This window comes from Lissotriton helveticus, chromosome 6 (assembly GCF_964261635.1).
Source record: "Lissotriton helveticus chromosome 6, aLisHel1.1, whole genome shotgun sequence".
Classification (NCBI taxonomy): Eukaryota; Metazoa; Chordata; class Amphibia; order Caudata; family Salamandridae; genus Lissotriton; species Lissotriton helveticus.
Window position 1 is genome coordinate 1,927,255,860 of NC_136067.1, and position 12,620 is coordinate 1,927,268,479.

A 12,620-nucleotide genomic window follows, 5' to 3' on the forward strand; every position below is an offset into this window, starting at 1 on the left:
AATATCGGTGGCTCCTCTGTACCGTTACAATGAGCAATATAACCATAACAAGGTAACGGAAGAAGTAAATATTGAGTTTTTATCAGCATCAGTGCACCTTTTGAGCAACAAATAGATTGTAAACAATTGCTATTTCTTTCCTTCAATTTAAACAGAAGGTTTCGCTCCATTTGATCTGACTCACTACTGTATAAGAGTGATCTTGCCAACTACAAAGTCTCCATTTTTAAGGTACATGACTGCACTAAGAATTGAAGTCAACTATTGTTAAATGTTAGTGTTAAAGGGTTAATGAAATCTACATGAACCTTGTTTTTGCATAATAAGGGTGGGGATAGGGCTATGCAGTGTAGAGGAAAGATACAGAAAGTAAAAAAGAATTTGTACGTTGTTACACAGGAAAAGGTATCTAAAACATGTCATTCTGTTTACAGATCTTTGTTATTAATTCAGTCAAAACACGTCCTGAAGAAGGTGGAATTATCCCTGTAACCACCGAAACGCCGCGTCGACCTTTGTTTTTTGACTTTTTAATGATTTTGTACATTGTGTGACTCTTTTGCCTTTGATGTTATTTTGAAAATTACATAAATAATGGTTTTATGGTTTTTAAATGTTTTTATAATTTAGAATGTAACCCTGGTAAGGGAGTGTAACAAGGTCGGGAAGGGTGGCCGGGAGGACTGGTGGACACCTGATGGTATTTCCCCTTCTACTCTACAGACTGGAAGAACGAGGGATGCATGGGAGCTTCAGGAGGAGGAGAGCGAAGAAGCGTCCTCGGGCTCCTTTAAGTGGGCGTATTGCAACGAAGAGGAATCCCCGCCTCCTGATGACGTCTCCTCTCCCGGATGGATGAATACGGGGGAAGTCCTCTACACGGCGTGTGACGACACCGGGACAGGAAGGACCGGCGCAGGCGAGGCGAGGAGAACGGAGACGCGAGCTGAGGACAGAGAAACCGAAGGGACCGACTGTGGAGGAAAGCCAGGAGGCCAACGTTTTCACGCTCCGCCGTGCCATACTCCCGAGGGAGGAGTATGGCTTAGCCAGGTACGCCGGCGTTTGGCGGGCTGGTTGGGGAAGGGTCCCCCTGTTGCTAGCGTAAAAGATTCTTAAGTCTGTGCGCGTCTGACCACAACTTTTCCCCCCCCTCTTTCCGCTACCCGTACCTGCTACCCTGTTTCCCGTACCCCTGTACCTCACACGTATCCTCCCTCCTCAGAGCACGTTAGTTAGTACGGGTGTCCCTGCACAAACACCGGGTTCCTTTTGGGCAAACGCGATAAGGACAGTAGTAGCTAACGGCGTCCCTCTCTCCTTCTTCTCTTTCCATGACCGGAGTCCTGAGACCTCACGGCGGTGAGAGACGATCCAGGAGGGAGACCAGTAACCCGGGACACTAGAAAGACCAAGAAGACCAACAACACGGATAACTCAGTGTTTGCGAGGGAGAGACTTACGTATAGAACACGTCGTACCATAAAAATAAAACCCAGTTTAAAGAAGTACACTGGTCAGCCTCTTACTGCTGTAACCCCTGTTCCGATACCGGAAACTGCTCCTAGTACCCCTCCCACGCTTACAGTGGTGTCAGAAGTGGGATCTTGCCCCTCAGTCACAGAGGCGGCCATGGAACAGGTGGTGCAGCAGCTTATAGAAGGACAACAGAAATTAGAATGGGCCATCGGTCAACAGATGTCGGCAGCCGATGCTGACCGAGACATGTTTAAAAACACCATAGCAGCCCAAATTGAGGGGCTCCAGAAAGCGGTACAGAACCCCGGAGTGCCTATTCCACTGGAAAGACGGAGTTTCGGTCCACATCCATCAGGAATGCAGCTACAAAAATACGTGCCAGGAGAAGACCCTGACGCCTTTCTTCTCAATTTTGAGCGGGCAGCCAGAGCCTGTGGGTGGCCTGAGGAGAAGTGGCCTTTCTTTCTAGCACCCTTGTTGTCTGGTGAGGCGCAAGCAGCCTACCAAGTGGCCAACCATGCGGGGGTAACACCATATGTGACAATTAAGGCGGTGATCTTAGACCATTTAGGACTTGATGCCGAAGCCTACAGACTGAGGTTCAGAAAAGAGAAAGGGATCGCTGGCGAACACCCTAAGACTTTATATCTGCGGCTACAGATGGCCGCCGATAAGTGGCTAAAGCCCGAGACTAGGAGTAAGGAGGAAGTGATGTCCAGCATATATCTGGAACAATTCATGGAGGCGCTGCCTTATGGTACACAGCGTTGGCTCAGACAACATTCAGGCCTAACTGCTGAACAAGCCATTGAGATGGCTTCAAACTATAACAGAGCTATGCCCCGTACTTTTCCATGGGAAACGGATAAAGGTCTCAAAGGTGTCCCAGGAACAGCAAAACAAGAAAAAAAAACGAAACCCGGATCAGAGACATTGAAGGTCCGCCCTATGAGATTCGAGACTCCACCCACAAGAGGACCTCAGTGTTTTGAGTGTGGGGAATGGGGGCATATAGCCAGAATGTGTCCACGGAAAAGGTCAACAGAAGAACCGATGGAGGTCGGGTACATCCCGAAGGCCGTGATGTACACTGCGGAGATGGGACCGTCGTTTTATGTAAGGGTACAGCTGAACAGCAAATGTGTAAAAGCCCTTTTAGATTCTGGCTGTAAACAATCAGTTGTCAAGAAGCAGTTAGTGCGACCTTCCCAGATAGGTCCCAACATGGTAGTACACATTAGATGTGTACACGGCGACGTGAAGCCCTACCCTGTAGCACAACTGTCCATAAAACCCCTGGGAGGGAACACCTGTACTGTAAAGGTGGGAGTAGTGGATACGTTACCTGAAGACCTCATCTTAGGGGTAGATAATCCGGATTTTTTGAGTCTCTTCAAAAAGAAGATAGAACAGACCAGAGGGATATACCTAACTACAGAGCCTTGGGAATTAGATCGGGGTTTCAAATTTGCTCAAAGCAATGACCCCACCCTTCTGAATGCATGGGAGGCAGCACACATAGGGGAGGCTACCCAGAGACAAGGATACCCCAGGTTCAGAATTATTAACGATCTGTTATACAGAGAAGGAAAAGCAGACGAACCACCTCAACTGGTTGTTCCAAAAGACTTTAGAGAACAGATACTGTTCTATGCACACACGCATTTAACTGCAGGACATAGTGGAGCTGAGAAAACCCTTCAGAATATCACCAGACTTTTCTTTTGGCCCGGTATTTACAAAGCAGCAGAGGTATATTGCCGACAATGCGAAGTATGCCAAAAGAAAAATATGTACCGACCACCAGCAGTCCCCCTTCAACCCCTTCCCATCATTGGTCACCCTTTTGAGAGGGTAGGGATGGATCTCATAGGCCCCCTCCCTCGTACAACTAGGGGACATACCTATGCTTTGGTTGTTGTGGACTACAATACCAGGTTCCCTGAAGCTTTTGCCCTCAGTGCTCCTACAACCAGAAATGTGGCAGATAGATTAATCGAACTGTTTTCAAGAGTAGGATTCCCCAGGGAAATCCTTACAGATCAAGGTACCCCCTTCGTTTCTAAAATGATGGCTGAGGTATGCAAGACCCTAGAGCTCAGACATATACGTACTTCAGCTTACCATCCCCAGACAGATGGGTTAGTTGAAAGGTACAATCGTACACTTAAGACAACCCTCAAAAAAATGTTAACAGCAGAGAATAGGGATTGGGACAAGTTATTGCCTCTGGCTCTCTATGTCCTAAGAGCTCAAGTACAGAGCAGTCTAGGGTATTCCCCATTTGAGTTGTTATACGGGCGTCAGCCAAGATCCCTCCTGGAAATAACAAAGGAAGCCTGGGAGAAGGAGGAGATGGCAGAACAAAGATCTCTGCTGGAGTACACGAGCCAGTTGAAATCCAGAATACGGGGGAAGTCCTCTACACGGCGTGTGACGACACCGGGACAGGAAGGACCGGCGCAGGCGAGGCGAGGAGAACGGAGACGCGAGCTGAGGACAGAGAAACCGAAGGGACCGACTGTGGAGGAAAGCCAGGAGGCCAACGTTTTCACGCTCCGCCGTGCCATACTCCCGAGGGAGGAGTATGGCTTAGCCAGGTACGCCGGCGTTTGGCGGGCTGGTTGGGGAAGGGTCCCCCTGTTGCTAGCGTAAAAGATTCTTAAGTCTGTGCGCGTCTGACCACAACTTTTCCCCCCCCTCTTTCCGCTACCCGTACCTGCTACCCTGTTTCCCGTACCCCTGTACCTCACACGTATCCTCCCTCCTCAGAGCACGTTAGTTAGTACGGGTGTCCCTGCACAAACACCGGGTTCCTTTTGGGCAAACGCGATAAGGACAGTAGTAGCTAACGGCGTCCCTCTCTCCTTCTTCTCTTCCCATGACCGGAGTCCTGAGACCTCACGGCGGTGAGAGACGATCCAGGAGGGAGACCAGTAACCCGGGACACTAGAAAGACCAAGAAGACCAACAACACGGATAACTCAGTGTTTGCGAGGGAGAGACTTACGTATAGAACACGTCGTACCATAAAAATAAAACCCAGTTTAAAGAAGTACACTGGTCAGCCTCTTACTGCTGTAACCCCTGTTCCGATACCGGAAACTGCTCCTAGTACCCCTCCCACGCTTACAGGGAGGTACCTAATAAATTACACTCTTTTTATATATATTAAGTTTTTTAGTTTCTTCCTGTACTATTTTACCAAACAGATACTGCATAGTAACCTTAGTAGCCATATAGCACCTAATCCCACAACACACTGCCCACACAACTCATTGGCCTAGTGAAATTGACCAAGTAACACACAGGGTTGCTCCATTTTCTTTGTATCTGCTCCCCTCCCTGTGATTGAACCAGGGGAACCTTCCAACCTACTTTTCTGTGTGCTTTTGATGAATACATAGTTCAGATTAAAGTCTAGCTTCTGGGTTAGATATGTCTCGGACTGCTTCTGCGATACAACTCATTGGGGTAGCAGTCGTAGATGCATGGATTGCATCAGTGGCATTGGTTGAGCCTGACAACTCGAATTCACGTTACTGCCATTCAAGATGGAGCTTTTTTAGTAACATGGAGGCACGCCCAGGTCAGAACAGGATAGAACACATGATGCCTCATCTACACGATTTACTCACTACGCTTACAATATTAATGACATAAGGTCCCGATTAATTTGGCAGAATTCAAACATACAGAATGTTAATCAGCTAGATTAACCTTTATGTCATCCTCTGGATTCAACACAAAAGTATTCTCTAGACCTGCAAGTATTTTGAGAAATGCTCTTCCTAAACTAGTTGATTTGTGTCTTCGCCTTGCAAGAATACACAAGCACCACTTTGCCTGTCACTCGTGATAAACATATATTGATTAACATCTTTTGCCAAAAGCCCCAACAATTAATATGACTACATGTGCAAAGATGCAGCAGTAAATACTTTACATAGTTCTGCCAGATTACGTTTTAATCTGTATTTTGCAGTATTCCTGAAGATGTTAATTCGGTTTTGGTCCTGAGGAGGTACAAGAATGAACCCCAAACTGACTTGGCACCAAAGCCAAGGAAAACTCCTATAGAATTCTGAATTTCAACCTGGCACATGCCTGGGGCAGTGTGGGTTTTCTAAACTGTTCTTAGAGCTTAACAAAATTAAAACGCCCACGGGCGAAAACACAGCTGCTAATATCTTTATTAAAGAAAGACTTTTTGCGGTGGAGTTCCCCTTTCAAGCCTCCTGGCTACTAATTTCAATTGTTACCCACAACTTTAAGGTGTGACATAATAGTTAAAGTAGAAAAATAAGAATGTTACCTAAAATCAGCACAGGGAAAAAAAAGTAAGGAATGCTGCTGCATGTTTTAACTGCTCCTTTCCTTAACAGACAATGTTGCCATTGCCTTGAAAAAAACAATTTTGGAAAGCTTCCATTTCCACAGTTCCGCAACTGGAAGCCTGCCTAGTGGTTCCAGCTTTCCTGGGAATATTAAAAGCACCAATAGGACAGAACAATGACTAGGTTTCCACATGCAATTATTCAAGAACTTGTGTTGCAAAACAGTTTTCTACATAGTGGGTATCCACTGTAAGTTCATGAGAGTCGGCTCCATGTCAGATCAGATTCAGAATATTCTCATAAATGCATATATAATTTGTATAAATGGAACCTATTTACAGACTTAGTGTTTATCCTGAAAATGTGGCATAAGCTCAGACCTCCTGGACCTATACTGCCCACAAATGTCAGAGAGCAATTGTTTTTTTTTTTTTTAGATATATCAGTACACCTTGTGTGTTTGGGTCACAATAAGATGATTCAAGAAGACGAATCTTGGACCAATAACATTTAGTCATGTTGGCCTATACTGCAGAAAAATTGTTCTGGATAAACATGAAAATAAGTGGTTCCATACATACATGTCAACAGAGCATAAAGGTTATATGGGTTGCATTTTTCTAAATCGTTGCAGGTGAGCAGTTCTACAAGCTCTGTGCCGAAAGTGCAAAAGTGGAATCGAAATAAAGTAGAAGAGTGACACAGAGCACGTCTTAGCAAGGACACCAAGCAAATGATATAGACAGCATAATAAGTAACTCTACAGCTAATTTCACAGCCGATTGCCAACCAAATTTTCAATCCAAACCTAAAAATCTGGCTTGACAAACCTATATAAATTCATTAAGTGAACAAACAAAGGCTCTTTTAAGAACCATCCTAAATTAGGTCTAATTTTATGTTATCGTACACCATTTTATTTTTTACATTTCAATAACTACTGCTGTACTTTCTAGATAGTTTTGAGAGAAAGTACAGCAGTACATCTTTAACTTAAAAAAAATTATTATAATACACACACACACACACACACACATATGCTGGAGTTGCTCAGAGGTAAGTTTATTGCCACCAGTATGCACAATAAAAAGAACGCAATGTCCTCAGTGACAGTTCCTGACAGACGCGTTTCGGTGGATGCCTTTATGAATGCTGGATTTCAGCTGGATAGTCCAAAATGAGGCTTTTGGCGGGGTGATGTTTAACCCCTTGCGTGCGTCGGACGGCCGGCGGCCGTCCAACGTCACGGTGGGCGTGTGCGGACGACGGCCGGGGGCCGTCCGAACCACGCCCAGGCAATAAATCACCCGCACCGCGGCGGAATTTCCGCCGCGGTGAAAGGGTTAAATATCTGTGGCGGGGAACCCAATTGGCTGACAGATGTAGCAATCGAGAGAGGACAGAGAAAGTTCCATTCAGTAAGTACGTTTCCTCTCTCAATGTGTCCGTCCAAGGTTCCCCTCACTCAGCCCAGTGCAGCGATCCCACATAAGAGAACAAACACATCCAAATTTACGAGCGAGGTATAATAACCCGCCCGTACATGCAGTGACGCCCTGATGTCGTCAGCTTTTGTACTGTTTGCTCCCTCATACCTGCGTGATCAATGGCGGATTCCCATATATATATTTCCTTGTGGCAAATGCCGTGCATGTGAACATAGCCGAAGGATACTCTCCTATTCTATTCCAGGCCTAACTCAACTAAAAAAGATCAAGCATTTCATTACCTGTACTACACCATATGTGGTGTACTGCCTTACCTGTCCCTGTGGTTACAGGTACATAGGGAGTACAATTAATGGGGTGAAAATGCGAATCTTAGAACATCAACGGGCCATTATGAATAAAGATGTAGCATATCCCGTGGCCAGACATTTCGCCCAAGTACACCAGAGTAATCGGGAGCTTCTGCAATATTTTGGCTTAGACCACGTACCACCTAATCCCAGAGGAGGGGATAGATTAACACGCTTACGCAGATTAGAGTCACGCCACATAATCGATATGCAGACAAAACAGCCTGGTGGGCTCAATATTGGAGAGGAACTGGGTGTACACCTGGGAAAATAACCACCTTGTTGGGGGCAGTTTTTGCTAAATAGATCAATGCAAGTGTATTTTCATGAATTAAGAACTGTATAACTTGCGGATACTATTGTCCTTAGATTTGATTCAAATTCCTTTTCTGCATTATTCAACGTCCTTGCTGAAGTTGGATATCACTTCTTTCTCTTGTTTCTCCTTGTTCTTTTCTCTGTTTTTTTCCTTCCTTTTTTCGTAATAACTTCTTTTCTCCCTCTGAGTTACTTTTATTCTCCTCTTTCTTTTTCGCTGTATAATGTTTTGCCAATTGAATGGGCATATGAAATATACTTTCATTTTGGCTCTCCTATGTTGTACATTGATTCATATGGGCTTAAATCTAAGGCCTTTTGTTGTTGATTATCCGAATTTGTATTGAACCAGGCTTGGTTCTGATATACAACAGTCCCTATGAAACTGAAATCAGTATTTTTATGAATCAATGAATTTTGGTAAAGCCGATCCACGGCTTAATTGTGAGAGTGAAGCATGTTAGATCCTATGTAATTTCCTTTGGCATATTCAATTGATTATTCAATGAGTTTAAATAGGAATGTTACACAATTGCAAATTTGAAAATCATGTTACAAAGGTAATGGCTTTTTGTGGATTGCGAGTTTGCCGATGTTGCCTATGTCGGTGATACGCCGATACACGGCGAGATTACATTTCTTTTCACCGACTTGGGTTTAAATCATATGTTATTGTAACAATGATGGTAAGAACATAACCCCTAGTGCAACCGGATGATGATCGTATTGTCCAAAATGGTGTATATATATATATATATATATATTGTAAATATTTTGTAAATAGGGCTATAAGAAATGCCATGACCTGCTGATACACAGCGAGATGAGCATTATTCACTGTAACAAAGTGAAACCGGCATGAGTATGACACAGGAGTCAAAACACATTGTAAATAAGTCACTATGTGAAATATTTGACCCACTTAGTAATGGCTGCCCTTTTGTAAATATTTGCATGATTTGTCCTTTTTTCCTTTCATCTGACAGGAAGTGAACTATATATATGGTGCTGGGTAACGCGGCACATACGAACACTGACGAAGGACTTTAGGTCTGAAACGCGTCTGTTTGTCTTGTCAGAGAAGCCGAAATAAATCTTTGTAAACATACCCCCGCGAGTGCGTTTTCGTTTCTGGAGTAAGGGACGATTGGAGCTGTTATATATATATATATATATATATATATATATCTCGCTCAAGGTCTCCACCTCCACTCCGATAGAAACCACGCACTCCGGGGATGATTCTCCAAATTAAACTTTATTCAGTTCGCAACAGACGCGTTTCGGCGCTCCGCCTTCCTCAATGTCTACTAGCAGGAGGAGAGAGCGCGAATATATATATATATATATATATATATATATATATATATATATATACCAATGAAAATAATCTTCTCTAACTCTACAGACTTTGCTAAGCTGCCTTATTTCTTCATACACATTACAAAAGAGTAATAAGGTATGCATCATGTTAAAACACAGAACAAAAACAAAGTGTGGTCTAAACAATAGGACTACCTTTTTATTTTGCGAGGGCTTTGATCAACCAATAGCATTGTGTTTAGTCATCGCCATGTACCGCGTTATGCTGCTAAGGTACTGCTTTATTCCAAGGCCCAATGTAGCACTACGTTTTTCTCCCTTACTACATAAAAAACAACTGAACAAATTCAGATTAAATAACACAAAAGACCCTGTGGCCGGGAGGTAGGTGATATGGCAGATGTTGTCAATGGCATGGACCTCGGGGGCACTACGAGTTTGCAGGCTGAAGTTCTGCTCATTAACCCCTGGGGTGTGCCGTGACTCATAAGAGGAGGGCCCATGCTATGGAAGGGGTGTGCAGTGACGAACTTGAGGTGGAGGCGGCACAGGAGAGTGGAGAAAAGATCATGAGTTTGGAGGACAAAGGAGAGCGATCTTCGGGAGTGGAGGACAGAGACAAGCGTCTGGACCTCACTGGAAGACAGGATATTCGGAGAGACAACAACGGGGGCTATCCGCCAGAGTAGGAGCCCAAGAGCCGGTTGGGAATAGAGAACGGCGTGCAGCATACCCTGGGGAAAGGCAACATGGAGGAGGTCACCGTAGCTCTATTCCAGAGTCGCGGATTCAGCAGCAGCGGCTGGTGAAGGTAAACGGAGTGGGGAGGGGCGCAGCGGGGGGGGAGGTCGATAGACGACGGAATAGGAGTTTATTTATTTAATTTGCTCTATTCCGTCATCTATAGACATCGACCCGCCCGCCCCACCGTGCTTACCTGCACCGGCAGCTGCTATGCCTGAGGCAAATGACATTAAGAGGGGCACAGAACATTGTGTGGTGGGACGTGGCACGAAGGCACTTGCTTGGCTTATAACCCGGAAGGTGAGGAGCACCAGGGAACTTCCCACTAATGGTGCACGCATTTGTCGAGGGTAATGGGGGGGGGGGGCACATTACGGATTGAAATGTTTTCATAATAAGGATAAAAAGGCACAAATACCACTGCCAGGTGTGTAGAGCAGCGATTATCGTGCCAGCAGCATGGAAAGGGATGAGTTTGTGTAGACTGCTCATCGTCATGGTTCTGGACCTCTATCCAGAACACAGTCATTAGGACCTGCACATTATACTGCACCAAGGTGCCAGACCCTTCTTTAGTGCTTAGCCAGATAACGAACAACCTCCCCATTTTTATGTTTGCCCGAGGGTAACCATAACCTGTTGTGAAGACGCACGCCACAAGAAGAGGACAAAGGAAGAACCAAAGCGGGAGAAGGGAAACCAAACGAAACATATGTGACGCAATCTCTTGCCTAACGTGCTGTATTCAAAATAAATCCCTATATACTCATATACTGGTCGGAGTCATACTCCCCTTCCCATTACAGACCCTTTCCACACCATAACTTATATTACTGCCAGATTTCACATAAATCCGTTCAGCCATTGGGTCGCTGTGTCTCTTTAAAAAGTCCATATAAAACGCATTGGTGGGAAAACGTGTTTTGGGACCACCCCTTTTTTCTTTGTACCCTTAACTAATCACCACGAAACATTAGCCAATGTAGAAAAAAAGAATAGGTATGCAAAGTTTCGTGTGGAGAATCATCAAATGGTGGCAAAAATCTGAGACATTTCTATCTCTGGAAATTCTAACTATAACTAATGAGTGGCTACTGTAATCTATCTATCTATCTGGAAGTAATTAGTTACAAAAGTAGTGGCGATAATCAACAATGGAAATTGAAGTGGCATGGTACTGGCACATGGAACGCCTTGTTTTGAGTAGGGTAAAGAGCATTTGAAGGCCAACTAGGGTAGTAAGGGCTACACTACACTTAACTTATCCGGTTGTTGTGAGGGCTTGTTACTCGCCTACTATAGTTTAAATAGAGGGTTCACACTTATTTCAACAGTCACAATGTAGCAGCTCTTTCAGATACATCCTCAGTCACATGAGCGATCGAATATATTGACGTACATTTAAAGGAAGGTAAAAACACTAACACAAGAAATAAATGAAGGTCAAAAGTTGAACAACATGAAACCAAATAGAGACACGCTTTACAAAACTTGGATCAGTAAAATGCAGAGGTGATCTTCACCAGACCTATGGTATTGAGCTCAAACCTCCGCAGATCTCACACATACCAGCTTTAGAAAGCAGTACTACTAGTAAGCAGACATTATTAATTGGCATTTAGTGGGTGCTTTCTAAGGAGCAACACCCACCATATATCATATTCACTTTAGACATGACGGTTCTTAATGTTACATATTTATTATACTGAAAACATTTGTAAAATAGGATTTCAATGAGCAGCAAGCATTTGCAGAGCCAATAGGTGTCACTTTTGCTTGCGAGGACATATCTATTGGCTTTGCCACTGATTTTTTTTTTGCTCCCAAGGCCACGGTATATGGGCGAGCACACACAGCTGCCAACTTATAATGAAGCTTAAAAAAAACACAAACTTCATTACAGATGGTCACCACATATGCATGCATAATGACAATTTCGGAATGGTTAGGCTTTGCCAATGCTTGTGAAGGAAATCACACCCTGCACTGGGGGTGAGACCAGGTTGAGGTGAAGGGGGTGGGGCACAGATACAGCAACAGGGTGGGCAGAACAGTGGAAAAGTTTACCACAGGCGACTATATAAACAACCAAGTAGCCTTCCATGGACTGCCATGGCTTTAATGACATTTAACAACAAGGGGTGGTGATGGACAGAGTCTCTGAATTAAGCAGAATACTCTCACTCAGTCAAGAGATCAGGGCTAGATCCAACACCGTTCTTTAGCTCACTGCATGGCTTTAATGACAGCCCACCCAGCAAATGGTTACTTCTTAAAGATGCCAAAAGCAAATGCCTGGAGAGGGAATCAACAAAAGTCCACTCTTCTGTACTGCACGTATATATGTATACAAGAACATATCTGTGTCTGGGTATTAGACGCATAACGTCTCTGACAGACGGGCAGAGCAGTCTAAAGGAAAGAAATAAAGAGAGTAAATGCAGATGTAAATATGCAAAACACAACACAGGGTAATCTGAATCTTACAGTCTTAGAAGCTGATCTCCAGTGGCCCTCAAAAATAAAAAAAGAATCTAGCCTGGCAGTCTGGGGCTGCTGGAGATTTCTGGCCAGAGATCGACAAATGCCTGTAGGTTACTTAGAAATAAATTCTTGTAGTT

General features: G+C 44.3%; 1 protein-coding gene across 1 annotated transcript in view; it reads right to left on the reverse strand.

Moving 5' to 3' along the window:
* The window catches only part of FZD3 (frizzled class receptor 3), a 172,341-nt gene that overhangs the window by 65,810 nt on the left and 93,911 nt on the right, over positions 1 to 12,620 (reverse strand). The gene's annotated exons all lie outside the window — the stretch shown is intronic.